Raw genomic sequence first — 17591 nt, forward strand, 5'->3', positions numbered from 1 at the left:
GTGGGTCCCAGTGCTTACCAAAGATATCCAGATATGAACTCCAGTTATTATTATTTTAGACCTGCCGGGTGTAGGCTATCTGTGAATATGCAACAAAACCATACAGCAATAAAGGAATTATTATTCTGTCCACCTATGTTTTGCCAAACAGCACTGTAATTATGCTGAGCACATTAGAGAGAAACTTTAGATAAAGGACTGTGTAAATATCAGTTGATAGCATTTATTTTACAGCGTGTTATTATTGCTTTATAATTTATCCTCCAAAGATCTGGAAACGTGTTTCCCTTCCCTTTCTTTCCTGTACTCCCACACACTGCTGCTTTGCAAACACAGAGGAAGGCACATGCCCTGCCCTGACGCCCTTACCCGACTTTGAAACGAGATATGACAGTAAGTATGACAAACAGCAGGAGGGAAGGATGGGAAGAGGGCAGCAAGACTACACACTTGCACAGTTTAGCTATATGCTTAATATGATGTATAGGCCTTCAGCTGAACTTGGAAATTTTTCCTCGGTGAGAAAATAGTTACCATGGTGTACGGATTTATCTGAGGGAGGTCAATCTACTACAGAAGCAAGCTGAAGAAAAATAAAATGCCAGCCTTTCTGCCTGAGCTTTTTTTCTCCCTCTCTTTCCTATTCTATTTTAATTTCATCAACACAGATAAATGTCTTTGAATAAAATTCTTCAATTACCAGTGTACAGCAATTTCTAAAGCAGAGCCCTGTCTGTGTCCTGATCTCACTTAGCTGAAGTCAATGAGAAAATGCCAGTTGATGCTGGTTGGAAGGATCAAGTCTGTAGTGCATGAGCAAAATCAAGGACTATAAAGATTAGTGAGGAGAGGGACAGAATTTTAAACAGATGTCTTCACTTCAGAGGTCTGTGAGTTTTCTCCATGTGATCCTGGGAGGGTCATGGCTGCCCGGAATTCGAAAGAAGTAAGGAGAAAGCTACCCGCTAAGGGAGGAAAGGAAGCCACCTACTGCCCAGCTGAGTCCAGATCTTCTCCTCTTTAGAACTTTCTCTGGCAGCTACTTGGGTTGTTAGTGGTAAAGCATCCCTTATCTTTTGAGTGTGTTACTTTGAGCACCTTTGTTTGCCCCTGGACACCATGCAGGCTTCACCATGCGATTCTCTGAATTTCTTCCCTGATACATCCACCACCTGGCTTGAAGCTGAGGAAGTCCTCCATGTTTTTGGTCTGTAAGGGAGTGGCTGAAGCACAAGGAGATTCTGTTAGTGTTGACAATAAAAGTACTCCTCTTGTTCTGAGCAAACTGTTGGCTACACTCATTGCCAGATGCTGCCTTGCTGCATTCCCCATCAGAGCACCTGCATTTTCCAGAAACTAAACTATGATATGAAATTAAAGAATTAGTACAGAAGCTTAGAAGACAAAGACAGATTAGGGTTGTAATAACAAGGACTTTCTCAGATCTGATAAATGTGTTCTTGTTAATAATGAAATATAACGATATACTAAAATATCAATGGTGCATTCATTAATAGTCTTCAAAACTGAAGGACAGACTGCCTTGAACACTTCAGTTGCCTTACAGTAGTCGGCTCGTTTAACTGTATGTATATCTGCTTTGTACAATGGAGAGCTAAGAAAAGATAAGGATGAATCTGGCCCTTTATAAATACCTTTTGTATACAGGAGTCTGAAATGAAGTAAGGGATTGTCTACTGTAAGATTTTCTGCCAAAATCATTAGCAATCTGTTTAGTAAAACTTCATGATAGCAGAAGTCTGATCAATTATTGACCTCTTCTTAACTTTATTTACCATGAAATGAATAAAAAAGAAAAAGAATGTTAGCTAAGAATGGCAAGTTGTAGCTAAGTGAAAGAAACAAAAGTATTCATCCATCTTCTCATAATGCCAAGATTTGAACAGGGTGCTCCTGAGCAGATGGTTTAACAGACTAAAGCATTAGTTTGCTGATCCTCCATGCTTGCTAATTAATTCTTCAGTTTACTAGGTTTTAAGATGATTGTTAAAAACAAAGCTTCTCCTAAAATAAACTTTAGGTAAATGTTATAAAGTGGTAGTTAATATCATAATGGCTGTAACAAAAAATTTGTGCATATTCCAGAAAAGACCTTAATTATCTTAAGTCCTAAGTATTTCCTGAACAATTCTGCCTCTGAAACTGTCTTCTTTTAAGTATTTGCTTTTGTTTTCCAAGCTAATTAATTCTCTGCCTTCCTGTTGACATCGTTGAATCTACATTCTGTCCTTGACTTCTGTGACAATGACATATACATTAACGTGCAGAGGATCTAATCTTTTATAACAAAGTTCTCTCCTCCCCCTGAATTGTTTTAAGACCGTTAACACACAAAACGTAAAAAGTCAATGGTGTCTGTATTGTTTCTAAAGCCACTGTAATTCTAGCTAGCTATGATTTCTTGTAGTAATTAATTTCAGGTTAACGATACTAAAAGTGAATTCCCATTGTGTACATTAAGATACAGAACTGTAGGATATTTTGCTGTTTATTAGATTAATGCAGAAGGCAAATCATTCATTTAATTCAGGTTTCATTTTTATAGCAGTTTTATAAACTGGACTCCAATTTGAAGACAGCAGAACTCTACCCAGAGGAAATTACTGAATGTATACTACAGAGATAAAAAGAAAATCAAACAAAAATAGGTGATACAATATTATTTTGCAAAGTACTAAGTAGGAAGAAAGCAAAGTAGTAGGAAAACAAGATTTTCACTTACAAAAGCTAAGTCAAAGTTTGAAGGCATGTCTCTTGTTGCTTGCAAAGGAATGGTCCACTTTCAGTTAGGGGACTCAGAGAATTTGTGTCCTGTTGACTCACGAGGGCCTAAAAGAAACTCATTTCCATTGGTCCTGCTTTTCCAGAGAAATTTCGCAGTTGATTTTCTTGTTGTGTTTTGTTATGACTGTGTTTGTGTGTGCAGTGTGATATCTTTCTTTGTGGCTCAGGTTTACCGGTTAGAATTCAGAGTTGTATGTTATCTCTGTAACTGTTTATGCTGTCAGAAATATTACCGATTGTTTGTTATGTTAAAAACTCTTAGCAGTTCCCCTTTCAGAACGACTGATAAGACTTCATTGCTATTGTACAGAATTCATGACTTGTTTCATTCTATAATCTATCTATCTTGTAAACCAAGAAAAAGCTATTATTACAGACGATTCAAGGGTGAACTTCCTAGTAAGCTGTCAGAGTGTTGTCTTCATAGTATCAGTCTTCAGGAATTTTGAAACGGTTTTAATATATCCTTAACAGGCAATCTATGTGGCCACTAAGGAAATAACCTATGTATTTACATGACATCTGGGTTGAAATGAAAGTGGCACAATAAGTGGTTCAAACTGAATTAATACTAGTAAATTCAAAGCTTTATTTTCAGTAATTTTAGCTAGATGGTTAGCTTGTATTAAAACAGTCCCAGAATTCTATGTCCAACCAGTGCTCATCTTTTAAATGCTTAGAGAATTGAAAGGAATTTAAAAACAAATGCTCTGATGTTGAAATTTTACTGTGAAAGATTATAGTCTGATCTCTTCCATGAAGGAAGAATTAAGACTGCAGTGTGATTCCATGGTAGGTAGAACATGTTTTCTGTGTAAGAAGTTATGGTAGAGTAATTTGACTATTCTAGGGAGTAATCTGTAATTCAACATGAAATGCAAAGGTCCTTTTTATGGGTCTACGAGAGGATCTGAATTAAAAAAAAGTAAATAAAACTGAAAACAGAAAAACTCAAAACAGAAATAAATTACAGTGTTATCAGTGAGGATTAATAAATCTTGAAACAGAATTAAATTGTAATGATTCAAGCAGCATGTGCTAGATCCTGTTACATTAGATTCCAGTTGAGTACACTAGTCTAGCTAATCTGACATTGTCTTGATTAAGAAGTTAGGAACTTGCTGAGGCTTGTGATTAGCTTGACAGTCAAGATTTGCTAATCACGGTATTCTTTCTCAATCCTAGAACCTGAGGTTATGAAAACTCCTTTTCTTTCCTTTCCCTTCTGACTTCCTCACTGTGTCCACCTTGCACATGGTAGCCCAGCTGGTAGCCATGCATAGAATCACAGAATGGCCCTGGTTGGAAGAGGCTTCAAGGATCACGAGTCTCCAACACACCCTGCCACAGGCAGGGTCATCAACATCCACATTTAATACTAGACCAGGCTGCCCAGACCGGGCCATGAAAACACTACTAGGGACAGGGCAGATAGATACACACATAGGTAGCCACTGAGTTCATATTTAAGAATTTGCCAGATAGAAATGAAAGCCTTCTCAGTCAGTGACAAGTTATTTTGAAAATTTTAGGAACTGACCATCTTTGAGGCTTTCACCTCTGTTTTAAGTATAGCTGGAAGAAAGAATAGAAATAAAACATTATTGGAAGAGAAAGGACAGACAGGTAAATGGGCATAAAAACAGACGTTTTGAGAATTCTAACAGTCACCTGGCAGTTAAGTTGCCCTTTTGAAACTGTTTAAATATACTAAATGCCATTTTGCTTACAAATCAAATCCAGCCTTCTCTGAGTTGAACAAGATAGCTTGCTTTACTGCACACAGTAATGCTAAGATGGTTTCTGGAAAAAAAAATAGAGAAACACAACATTATAGAAGAGCATTATATTTAGAACTCTGTGAATATTTAGGGAGTCAAAATTTGATTGCCAACCTTGATCCACAAATCTAAAATGCACATATGGTTGATATTTTTCTATTACATAGCATGTATTTCTGGAAGCCTCATCACTTTTGTCCCTTTTTGATCTGAAAAACATTTTTGGCACAGCCTTAAGATGAAATTTCGAATGAACGTAAAGCATTTATCTCCGTTTGCTAGCCAACAGGCCAGCTATCAGTAGGCGGTCTGGCTGCGCTATTTCCTTATGGATTAGTATTACAGGATTGTAATTATAGTAAATCTTTTTACTTCGTAACAACAACAACAAAAAAAGATATTGTGAGTTGAGAAAGTTGCTTTGTACCATATTTTTGTTACAGTTGTATATTTGACAGTGATTTTTTAATCATAGTTAATTATAAATGATTCATCAGAATGTTTAAAGCCCCACAGAAATGTTTAAATAACTCATGGCTCTTATTGCACTGTAGTGCTTTAAAATATTACACTCACCTTAAAACTAAGGAGTAAATTCAATTAACACTACTGTTGTTCTTACCTTCCTGAAGTAACTCATAAGATGATTACTTCAAATCACCTACAAAACATAGCACTAACAGTACTCATTTGGAATGTAGTTTCATAGGATTTCTATCTTTTATATTGTTCTCAAGCTATTCCTTTCTGTCTTTCCTTTGTGCAAGCCAGTTTCATGCAAAAGGTCTGCCACTGTCAACAGCTTTTTATTTTCTGCTTTCCAGTTGTGAACAAAGGTAACAAAGCCTTCCAAAGGTACTAAAGGCCAAGTTTTAATCCTCTGCACAGTGAAAGATCTGATTTTTTTTTTCTTCAACTGTCCTAGTCAGTGATACCATTGGTAGGTTTGTTTGTTTTACAAGACCACGCACCTCAAGTACTGTGTCCAGTTTTGGGCCCCTCACTGCAAGAAAGATATTGAGGCCATGGAACGTGTTCAAAGGAGGGCAACAAAGCTGGAGAGGGGTCTGGAACACAGACCATATGAGGAGAGGCTGAAGGAGCTGGGAATGTTCAGCCTGGAGAAGAGGAGGCTCAGGGGAGACCTCATTGCTCTCTATAACTTCCTGAAGGGAGGTTGTAGTGAGCTGGGGGTCGGCCTCTTCTCTCGTGTCATTTCCAACCTTGGTGATTCTATGATTCTATGATTCTAAGAGTTGTAGCTTAGAATTACTATAATAACTCTAGAGCCTGGATATAAGGTAATCATGGGTAATCAATAGGACAATCACAGGAATAAGATGAAAATGAATTTCAGGTCTTCACTCTTAATTAAACTTCACAAGTGCACAGTTAGAAGGCTAAGTTATGATACTGCTTAGAAAACAGAAACCTTCAGGAAGTCAAGGTTGTTAAAAGGGTTCTGCTCTGAATCACATTCTATGCAAACCTGCCTGTCTCCATTAACTTTGCCGGTGGTTTTAGCAGATTTGCCTTCTAATTCAAAAATGCAATTTAGATGTCTAAAGTTACACAATGTGATTATTTCCCTTGCTTCTACTTGTCAATTCCACAGCATTTCCTTCATTTTTTAAGGAAAAATGTGATAGTAGAGAATGCTGCTATGAAAAGAAAAATGGTTTAGCACTGTGCTAATTGCCATCTTGATTTGGTTTGGGATTATATTGCACAAAAATAAATGTTCTTTTTTCCCCCTACAGTGCAAAAGAAAAAGGTTTATTGTGAGAGAAGAGACCAATCTAGTCAATAAACTACTGTCCATTTGGGTTAAAGGAAGACTCTTTATTCCCAATTCCTTTCAGTATTTCCCAGTGTGTGAGAGATGCTCCCAAATTATTTAAGAAATGTGTACTCCATGAAAATCAAGATCTTGTAGCAACTGAATGGAAAAACATTAGAAACTGGTGATATCAGTAAGCTTATAAAAGTTCAAGGTGAAAGGCAGATTTTTCATAAAATTTGAATTTTAATTTGTGGAGACAGTAAAATTTATATGACAATATGTTCAGCTCAGACAGCTAATTATTTAAGTCAACATCATAGCCTTTTTTTTTTTTTTTTTTTTTTCCTTTTGGAGAAGGTAAGCAAGCATTTCTTTGTCTTGCTACAGATTTTCACAGAGAAATGTAATGCTTTTGGGACTTCTGTGTCGCTGCCAAATTCAACTGGATTTGGCTAATAGATTCAAAAACTATTAGAAAGAACTGGAAAATGAACAGGATAATGAGATATCTTGATAACCTTAGGGAATCAGGCTAAAACCTATGAAATGTTTATGCTTTCAAGTTAAAGAACAGTGGTGCAGCAGAGTTCTTCAGAGTGCCTCTTTTCAGGTGTAAACACCATGGTCTTCTCTGTACCTGGCTTCTCAACAAGTAAATGAAGTATGGATGTAAGGTTCGGCAGCTTCAGCACACAGGACCACATGAAACATCTGGTAAAATATCTTTAGTTTCCTAGGACTGGATCAGCACAAACTTTACAAGTAACATTCTGTATCTTTTTATAAAGTAAAACAGATTTCCACCAGAACATAAACAACAAAGTATATTATAACCTTAGGAGATTCATCCAGGAAAGCACAAAGAGTAGATGCAGCTCTTGATGCTGGCCCTATAAAAATGCAGGTACAAGCACCTGAGCTTTGTCATAATACTCTCAAATAACACTGACTTACATATCTACCTTACAACTCAGGAAACTGAAATGCACCACCACCTAAGTATAATCTGTGAGAGGTAATTCTCAACAGTCAAACACCAAGTCCAACTCCTAGCTTAAGTCCATTATCTGCAACGGAAGATTCATTTGGAACTCATGTGAATGAATCTGCAATCGGACATCAACACTCCTCTATGGCAGTCTTGCAAAAATTTTACTCCGTATCTTCTTTTCATCATTAAGTATCTAATTAAGTTGATGATCTCATTTCTTTTTAAACTACCATATAATAACTCAAAAGTTGTCCCTGGCTGAAAGGGAATAATTATTTGGTGGATGCCATCCCTTGTCCATTTACTGTTATGCTCCTGAAGATACAGAGAGGGATAATTTTACTGTACTTCGATCACTTTTTTGAAGCTGTAGATATTTTTGAACCTCTATCCATGTACAAAACTACTTTTCATTTTTCAAGTTCAGTAGTCCTTCATAAAGGCCATCAACTGCAAAAGGCGGTATCACAAGTATTTGTAAGGATGGCACTTGTTTGTTTTTTTTTTGGTTTTTTTTGGAACTGCTAAAAATCAGCAGGACTTATCTTAAAGTTCAGTTCCAAGCTCACTTGTTTAGGTTACATGTGCTTGCAAGAAGTCTTCAGTGCAGTCTTAGTATTTTAGTCTTAACTCTGTATTTAAGAACTCATTCCATGAATGTATCATATAAGTTTCTCCTGCTATATTTGAAAATCTAATGATTCTTGTTTTCAGTGTTTCCAATTATAATGAATGCTTTTTTAATTGCACTTTGGCCTGAGTGTTCTTACTCTTATAATGAACTCTTGCATCTTCCACTACAGAAATGTCTTTCCACTTTGTTAACTGCTCTTCTTGATGAAGTACCTAGAGAATTTCTTGTTGATTAAATTCGTTCTTCCTTTATACAGTCTCTTAGATCAGATATCCAAAACAGTAATTAAAGAAAAAAAACTCCTGAAGGAATATTTTTATACTTTCTTCCTACCTGTACAATTCCTTTTGGTGATAGCTATCATTAATTCATGATTATAATTTATGTTCTTCTTTTTACACTATGATTCTGGCAAAATAGTCTTCATATTACTTTGTAATTTAAAGTATCTTCTGACATTTTGATGTTGACAGAACACATTGTCTTTGGTAGTCCTGATTCTTGTTATTTCAAGAATTATTATTTGTCTGTTTGTATGTGATCTTAATAAAATTCAGAAAACATGGCAAGTGTATAGTCAACGAATATAAAGATGCTATAATTATGAAATAAATAAGAGTTTAGCAAAGACTCTTATATTATAATCACAAAAAAGAGAACAGATAGACTACTTACCCACATCCTGGGCTCACTGCAAAACCCCAGAGGAGGGATCTCCAGAAAGAGATCCTTTCCCACTGGCAGTCAGCTCTTCAATGGGTCTAGGAGAGGCGCAGCCAGGCTCCACCCCTTCCAGCAGCACAGGTGAATTGCCTTCTCCTGTGCTCCTCTGGCTGACTCATGGCTCGCCTCAGGTGATCCATCAGAGGTTCAGGCCGTGATTCAGCAGTTCCCACACAGCAAGTAATAAAGACGGAATTCTAAATAAATTACCTCTTGGGGATTATGGTAGGGAGACTTTACTAATAACTTCTCCCTGAAATGTGTGGAAGTGGAGTAGTACAAATTTAATTTATACTGTGTTATTCTTTTTAATTAGGGTAATAGATAAGAAAAATTGAATTAAAATTAGGTTAAAAAAAAAAAGCTATTTAATTATCTGTAAAAAAGACAATAATGGCCCAGCAGAATAAGCTTTTCTTAAAATCCTGACCATTCTTCCTAAGCTCTCATATAGAGTATGTCATGGATGTGGCATTCCCTGACTGATAACTCAGTCAGCATTCACACTCAGCTCTTAGAGTGTTCATTAAGGCTGCTAGAATGTTGGCTTGTTATATCTTTAGGTGCACATTTCTGCAATAAGACCACCTGACCAGGTTTCAACAGGGACAGAGCTGATTTTCTTCACAGTGTCTGGTGTGATGCTATGTTTTGGTTTTAGAAGAAAAGCAGTGTTGATAACACACTGATGTTTTACCTGTTGCTGAGCAGTACTATACAGAGCCAACCAAGACTGTTTCAGTTTTCTCAGCTTCTACTGTCCTACCGATGAGAGGCTGGGGGGCACAGGGAGCTGGGAGAGACAGAAACAGGACAACTAACCTGAAACTGCCAAAGAGACATTCCATACCATATGACATCATGCAAAAAAATGTGAAACTGAGGGGACAGCCACTGCTTAGGTCTGATTGGGTGTCAGTCAGCAGGTGGTGAGCATTTGTGTTGTGCATCACTTGTTTTGTAAATAAATATATATTAATTATCACTATTTGTTTCTTCCTTTTCTATCTTAGTAAATAGTTTTTATCTCAGTCTGTGAGTTTTACTTCTTTCTTTTTTTTTTCACCGTTTCTCTACCACCAGGAGAAGGGGGAGTAAGAGAAAGGTCACATGGTGCTGAGCTGCCTGCTTCATTAAACTACAACACTATCACAACTTACAAGATATGCATATGTTAAATGTTGAGCAATTTGTGTGTTCAATGCTTGAACTGGTCTTTCACAGTGTGAAATCCTGCAGATCAGAGCTATAATATAGAAACATACATGTAATCTTTGCTGTCCTGGACTTACATTATACTACAGCAACTTTGGACAATAAATTCGAAAGTAAATAACATTAACTTCACCATTCTTCTATAAAAAAAGTGTGAATGGGATTGGGAAATACGTGCAGTGCCTCAATTTTCTGGGCAAATGCTAATGACACTTCTTCTGTTACTTTTCTTCTAAGTACAAAAACCTCTGCCAAGTTAAAAATTTGTTAGGGAACATGCAAATATTGGAAAAGAGAAAGAACATCAATGTTTATTAATAATGGACGTACTGATAGCTGAGGGCTCAGCAAGAATTTTATGTTATTCAGGTTATTCTGGCAAATTTCAGCAAGCCTGTTTTCCAGAAAATCATCATCCATAAAAAAACTTCCCAAATATTTTCATTCACAAGGATGATGTTTTGCTTAACTTCTGTTTTCTGCTTTATCATCTGTGCTCTGTAAAATCTGAATGTGTGTATTTATATGTATTTAAATCAAAGTTTTCCTTCCAAGATTGATCCTGCTCATTTTGAGTTTAAATATAAACTAATATAAAATTGCTACTTTTAATTAGTAATAAAATATTCCAAAGTCCAGTCCCATGTTTCAGGACCTCGGAGAGCACCCGCGGTTCTAAAATGAACTTCGAAATGGGCAAAGCACACAAAGACAAAAAAGACAACAGTTCTATGAATGATTGTATTTTAATCAGATTATTAATAATCTCTGAGGTCTTCAAATATTTTGAGTTCTGCCTCTTGAAAGAGAAGCTGTTAAATTACCTACTTTGGGAATATCGTACATGACATCATATTTTGCACATTCAAGACGATCTGCTGATTTCAGCTGTTCCAGCAATTAAAATAAATTTGAAATAATTTCCTCACAATAAGAATTTATTTGTACTTCCCAGTTTGATATGAAGACCACTGGATCTTACATGGTCTGATTGTGAAATAAATAGAGGACCAAATTAATTTTGATAAAATTACAGTATTGATTTTGCAGGAAGATTTTATTTCTGTAAAGGAAATGTATTCAGTAAAAAAAGAAATCATCAGGCCTGCCTATTGAGGCAGATCTGTGCTTATTTGGTCTTCATTTCAAAAATGGCCAAGAAGACATCTGAATTTATATATGCACACTTTTTTACATACATTGCAGTCTGTCTTTTCATTCTTATGTAACAACCACTTTACTAAATGAACATATAACAGAAAAAAATTCTGAAAACATTAGCTGGAGTCTAGAATTTTCTGTTTGCTTCAACTATAGTAAAACTTGTTGCAAGCTGAAAATAGGCTGGTAGAACATAAAAGCAGCAGCACTTACTCTACAGCTAATAGGTAAAACTTCTTGTTTTGGTACTTTCTCAGCTGTCTGAAGAATGTTGTCAGTGTTGTCTTTAGATGTTTAGTACCATTTAAGATGCCATAAGATTTTTGAGATTGACACAGAGCCCGCAGGACACCTGTACTTTTCTGGAGTAGCAGCATGCTAGGGCATCTCAAATAGCATAGGTTTCTATGGTATCTGTATAATTACATTTTTACATTACATAATTACAATAATTACATGTTCACACTAAACAGATAATCTTTTTCGGAAATGATAGTGAAAAATATATTTGTAAACAATCAGAGAACTATGGTACTTAGACCATGTGTTACTTACAACTCCTTTAAAGCTTGTAAACATGTTGTTATAAGTCACAGGTTTTTTTTCAGATTACTGCAATTGTGGTAGATACAACATATCTAATCCATATCTGAATAAAGTGGCTTATTTTCTTCTCAATATTTCCTTCCTTCCTTCCTTCCTTCCTTCCTTCCTTCCTTCCTTCCTTCCTTCCTTCCTTCCTTCCTTCCTTCCTTCCTTCCTTCCTTCCTTCCTTCCTCCTCCTCCTTCCATTTTTTGAGGTAAGAAGTATTTTTTTTATACCTGCACAAATTCTTAGATTTTTGACTGAGACAGTGGGAAATGATGTTCTGTGGTTTGATCCAGGATCTGGATAGCAAATTCCCAATCATGGTCAGACCAGAACTAAGAATCAGTCCAGGATTAGGCAGCTAAATCAGAAAACTCGTGACAAGTTTATGAAGCAAAGTTTGGTATGCCAGGACAGGTACACTAAAGGTCATGCCACAGTCATATGCACATCTGTGTAGTCAGAGAGAAACTGATACCAAAGCCAGAAGCAGGACTAAACAGGAAAGTAAGAGATCTGAAAGATGGCTCTGTAAAACCAATAACTTTAGGCGAGGAGTAGAAAACTAGGGAGGGTAGATAGCTGGGACTTGTATAGATTAGATGTTGCGAGTAATATTTGCACTTCTCATATGAAATCATTGACATTTTCATACATTTTCCTTGATTGTTTGGAAAGCATCCTCCAAGGACACCAGAAAGTATCCAAAGAATAGACAAAGTAAGCTGGAAGACTTTCTAAGTGAAAACTGATTTTTTCTAGCCAGTTATCTTCTCTTCAATTAATAGTTGCAATAGTAAGCCAAGTGAAATCCTAATGGAGACAACTGCAATCTATGAGATAGTGATTGAGACTCTAAAGACAGCAGCCAATGGCTGCCTGCTTGTAGGATGATTCACTCCCAGGTGCTGAAGGGGTGATTCATCCTCAGTTGGGCAGTGACTCATTACAACTCAGTACCAGTTTGATTCCGACCCTGAAACATGTATACATATATACTTGACATCATATGTTGGTAGTGTGTGTTGGAATGTTCTCTGAAAGATAATGAATGGATATCAAATGTTAGCAATGCCCAGACAATCTACCTCATGTTGTGTGGAGAAAGGTGCTACACAGGGAAGTAGATATGAAGAGCTATCCTGAAAGAATTAGTGCAAGTCAGAAAAAAAAAAGGGGTAAATAGCGTTCCAGTTGCTTTCAACCAAACTAAATTTTGAATAATAAGCTGATAAAAAAATGGAAAGTGTAACAGAGCTGTTTCAAATTCAAAGTACTTTACAAAGCCAGCTACTAGCAATGAAAAAGAATTTAAAAGGAATGTGTTGGAATTTGAAAGTTATCATAATTAGAAGTTTAAATGGCCTTTTGATTCTCTGAAACTACACTTTGAATTTGTTCTCCTGTGATAGTCTGTGAACTGAAGGTATACTGGAAATAAGCAAAGACATCTAAGAAAGAGTTGTGTCTCTACGCTAATTATTGTTCTCCTGTCTCATTATATAGCAGTCCAAATTGTGAGATGAGTCCCTTACTCACTGATGACTGTTTTAAAATGTCACCCATCCTATTTTCCTGAAACTCAAGGTGACACAGTCGTAAGTGATTAAGTGGACAGATTTTGTTTCATGATTTTAGTGTTTAGATGCAAGTCTTTCCTTTATAAATAGTGTAACGTTTCTTGATTTCCGTATGGTCTGCCTTTGGTGCATTCGTCTTCTTCAACTTTTTATGTTATTTCAATGTTCCTACATAGTATATTTTAAATTTATTAAATTATTTTTACATATTATGTATTACAGAATGTACATCTCTTTCTGTTTGGAATCAAGAAAAATATCAACATCTTCCCAGCCAGAATATAATTTATATATTTTTATGTACACAAACGTATTTATAAATGCTCCTAAAATCTTATGAACAAATGGATGAATGTGCAAAGCAGTATTTAAAGTGATATGTATGAAGATTGTTCTGAAAGTAATGCCTCCTATTTTATTGTGTTGGGCCACTACATCAGGAGGATGTTGGCGGTAAAGCAGCAGAAGTCAAACCTTCCAACCAGTGTTCCATTTTATTTTGTAGTTATGTGACAGATGGCAGCAGAGGGGCAGTCTGACTGAATGGCATTTGACATGGAAATGCATATGAAGCAAAGGTGTGGAACTGTATGAGTGCAGAAAAAAAATTGCACCCATTTGCATTCATTGAAGCTTGCTGAAAGTTGATAGAGACCAAATGTGAGTGCAGTGAGGCAGTGGGTGGTGTGTTTCAGCAGTTGTGACAGCAACAGTAGGTCACCTCCACTGGTACAGACTTTTGAGTGTGGCATGAAGGTTCTTGTTCATAACTGGAGAAAATGCACAATGACTGGTGGTGATTATGTTGAAAAATAGTGGTTTGTAGTTGAGAATTTTCTCATCGAATAATGTTATTGTGCCACTTGTGTCTGCTGTAGTTTCCACGGAAATAAAGAGAGGCATTACTTTCAGAGCAACCTACATATGTATACATTGTATGTTTTCATATATTCAGGTTAGGGTGGAATAGAACAGGCAGTTGAGATCTTGTTGACATTTTAATGAAGATTTTTTTTTTCACCAAGAAAAATAGAAAGGTGTATTTTATGATAGTCTTCTCATGGAGCTGCAGCAGAAAACCAAGGATGAAACAACACATTCAGACACCACTGGTATGAAATTGGGATAAGAAAGTTACCCTCCATACTTTTATAGTTTAACTGGAAAACCATTTGGTTTTAGTAACCTGTAATCCTCTATATAGCCGAATTTTAGTATTAACTCCTCTGTGAACATGTGAATTTTGGATGAAACCCACCACTTATGCCTCTACATTTTCTTTAAATTTACCTGCATGAATATTATGTTTGTAAAAAAACACTCATTGTATATTGTATGCCTGAAAAAAAAATTAGGGCTATCATTCCTAATATTATTCAAATAAAACACTATGCTTTTCAACTATCTGCTTGCAGATGTACTACTGTTAAGTGTACAGTCAATTATTCACAGATGGGGAAATGGAAAGTGGTGCATGCATTTCTCTGAAGGCTGGTACCTTTAGTGCTGGATGATGTTGGTAATTCTGGCAGCAACAGTACAAACACTTCTTTCCACAGGCTGTCAGTGAGCCGGAGTGTGAGAGCAGTGCATGGGGTTAATTTAGTAGGTACATTGTAAAGTACTTTTTTTGGTGTGGTCTTACGGACTGAAAATGGATTTCAAACTGTGCATGTGTCAGGCTCTTTCTACAGAGCAAGCTTCATTTCTAACTACCTGTCTGTTATAAATATTTTCTCTTCAGCTCGGCTCCCAGGAGTACCAATTTTGCCCAGTGATGGGCAAAGGACAGCAGTGCCTTGGTCTGCCAGCATCATGTCCTCAACATGAGGGTCCCATGCATGCATCTCCTCTCCATGAAGGTCAGTCATTGCCTCACAGCTACTAGGAAGAAATCAGATAAAGTTCTCCAGGTTTATCCAGTCAGCCACATCCCCTAGGATTCACCTGGCTGTCACGGGTATGTGGATGATCTTGGTTATCATCCTTATGCTCATCCTCACGTTGCTCAATGGCAAAATCAGGCATATGGATCTTCCCATTGATGACCACTTCCCACCCAGCCTGCTTCAGCTGCTCACCAATGCTCATCCTCCTCCCTTTGTTCTAAATGACCCTCTTTCTCTCATTTCTCATCCTTTAATTTCTATTAGCTCTTTCCTAGACAGATGTGTAAATTATCTTTCAGAAAATAATGCAAATCCCTCTGGTTTATCTAATTAAACCAGATTCCTTTGCCTTCAAATATTCCCTCCTTTAGGGAATTCAACTCTACTGGGCTGAAACAATAATAAGACTACAGAGCTTTCTCCAAGAGTTTCTCCAGAGTTTCTGTCAAGTGTGTTTGGTTTACTCAACAGTCCTGGCATAGCTTTCTGAGTCATTCATGTCATGTGATAATCATTACCTTACCTAGAATGCTGATGAACTAATTTTTGCTCTTTCTTCTTCTTCTTTTTTTTTTTTAATCTTGCAGAATTCATGAATTTAGAGAACCTGAGATTTTTCTTCTATTAAATCTTATCTTTATAATGACTTATTCAATATCATGTTTCTGAAGAGACTCTCAAGACAGGATCAGTCAGAGTATAAATGGGCCTGAGACTCAAACTACTAGGACAGCATAACAATTTTCAGAATGTTTTTATTTATGGATTCTTCCACTTACCCTCCACTGAATGCCAAGCTCTGCTTCATAGTTCCATGAGATGCCCCAAGTTTCAAGGCACTGCATCAAACCATACATACTTATACTGCTTAGAAGTTTCTCAGCATTGTCTGTAGCTGGCCTAAGGCAAAGCAGGAACTTTGTCACCACTGTTGTTTGTATTAGAAATAAATTAGAAGTATTCCTTTAAAATGACAGTACCACGATGCAAACAACTGTCACAGAATGTAAGAAAAAACATGCTGCCACAGGTTACATGTGAATATTGATGTACTGAATTCCTTTTGATCTATTATTTGTTCACTGTTATTAATCCTCTCTCAGACTGAACATCTTGAAAAATCTTATTTAATATTGTAAAAGTTTTGCAGTAACAACCCAGATGCTTTCCAGTGGGTCAAAATTGGCAGGATAGTTACAGCCTACATGCCATAGGAAGTGAAGGGAGCTGGTGCTTAAGCTCTCTATTTCATAGATGCGCTTTCCTGCAGACTACAAAAGATAGCCTCACATCTTGGACATTCATTGCCTGGGAGAGGTCTGCTCAGGATGTTACTCTAATCCTGTTCTGAAACTTCTTTGGAGACCTGCATTTGTCTACAAGGCAGACGCACATGCAGTGGAGCCTAAGCTGCAATATCAACAGACACCTTGAAGCATTCACAATTTCTAAAAAAATAAAAAGAGGAAGTTTTGTTTTGAACTGAACCTGGTCAGCTCTGGTTTGCTTACAGGGGTTAACCCGCAAAGGTGTAATGAATACAGACACCCAAATACAGGCCTAAATGTTTTTAGTATTTTAGTCCTCATTATCACACTTCTGGTATAAGTAATCCCACTTGGAAATAAGATAATTGCACACCATAAATGATTAAATGAGAAAAGCTTGTGTTATGCTTTGATGATGCATTTTTAAGTGCATCTGCAAATTTTCTTACTACTTTCAAGTCATTAATTGACTTCTAAAATTGTATGGGAATTTGACTATTTCCTTTTTTTTTCACTATTAAACTATTTAATAGTATTCTGCTACTTTGCATACAGTTAATTATAAACAGAAAAATATTACACAGAGGAAAAAAAAAGTAGTGAAGAAATGAAAGTCATAAAAGAAAGATTACTAGGGTAAATCGGTTACAATTACCTCAAGACTGATGCTGTAAAATGATTCATGGAATCACAGAATCATAGAATCACAGAATGGTTTGGATTGAAAGGACCCTCAAAGCCCACTGAAGTCCCAACCTGCTGATGTGGGTAGGGATGCAACCCACCAGTTCAGCTGCCCAGAGACCCATCCAACCCGGCCTTGAGCACCTTTAGGGATGGGTCACCCACAGCTTCTCTGGGCAGAAGTGCCAGGGCCTCACTGCACACTTGATAATAGAATTTCCCCCTAAATGTAACATAAATCTTCCCTCTTTTAGTTTAAAAGCATTCCCCCTTGTCCTATCACTATCTGCCCCTGTAAAAAGTCAGTATCTTTCCTTTTAATAAGCTTATTTTAAGTAATGGAAGATCACAATGAGGTCTCCCTGGAGCCTTCTCTTCTCCAAGTAGTGAATTAGCTGATATAACTTAATTAAAATTTCGAGTTCAGAAAGACAAGTTGCTTTAGTTATTTTTTCATTTGTTATTTTCCTTTTTCTACAATGTTTGGG

General features: G+C 36.6%; 1 long non-coding RNA gene across 1 annotated transcript; it reads right to left on the reverse strand.

Moving 5' to 3' along the window:
* Positions 1–2736: 2736 nt before the first annotated feature.
* Positions 2737–8745, reverse strand: LOC128086807 (uncharacterized). Its single transcript, XR_008209538.1, has 3 exons — positions 8670–8745; positions 4536–4608; positions 2737–2850 (listed from the first exon to the last, which is right to left on the reverse strand). It is a non-coding gene; the product is annotated as an uncharacterized LOC128086807 (long non-coding RNA).
* Positions 8746–17591: the final 8846 nt, after the last annotated feature.

The sequence above is a fragment of the Tympanuchus pallidicinctus genome, unplaced genomic scaffold (assembly GCF_026119805.1).
Source record: "Tympanuchus pallidicinctus isolate F22 unplaced genomic scaffold, pur_lepc_1.0 scaffold1, whole genome shotgun sequence".
Taxonomy (NCBI): Eukaryota; Metazoa; Chordata; class Aves; order Galliformes; family Phasianidae; genus Tympanuchus; species Tympanuchus pallidicinctus.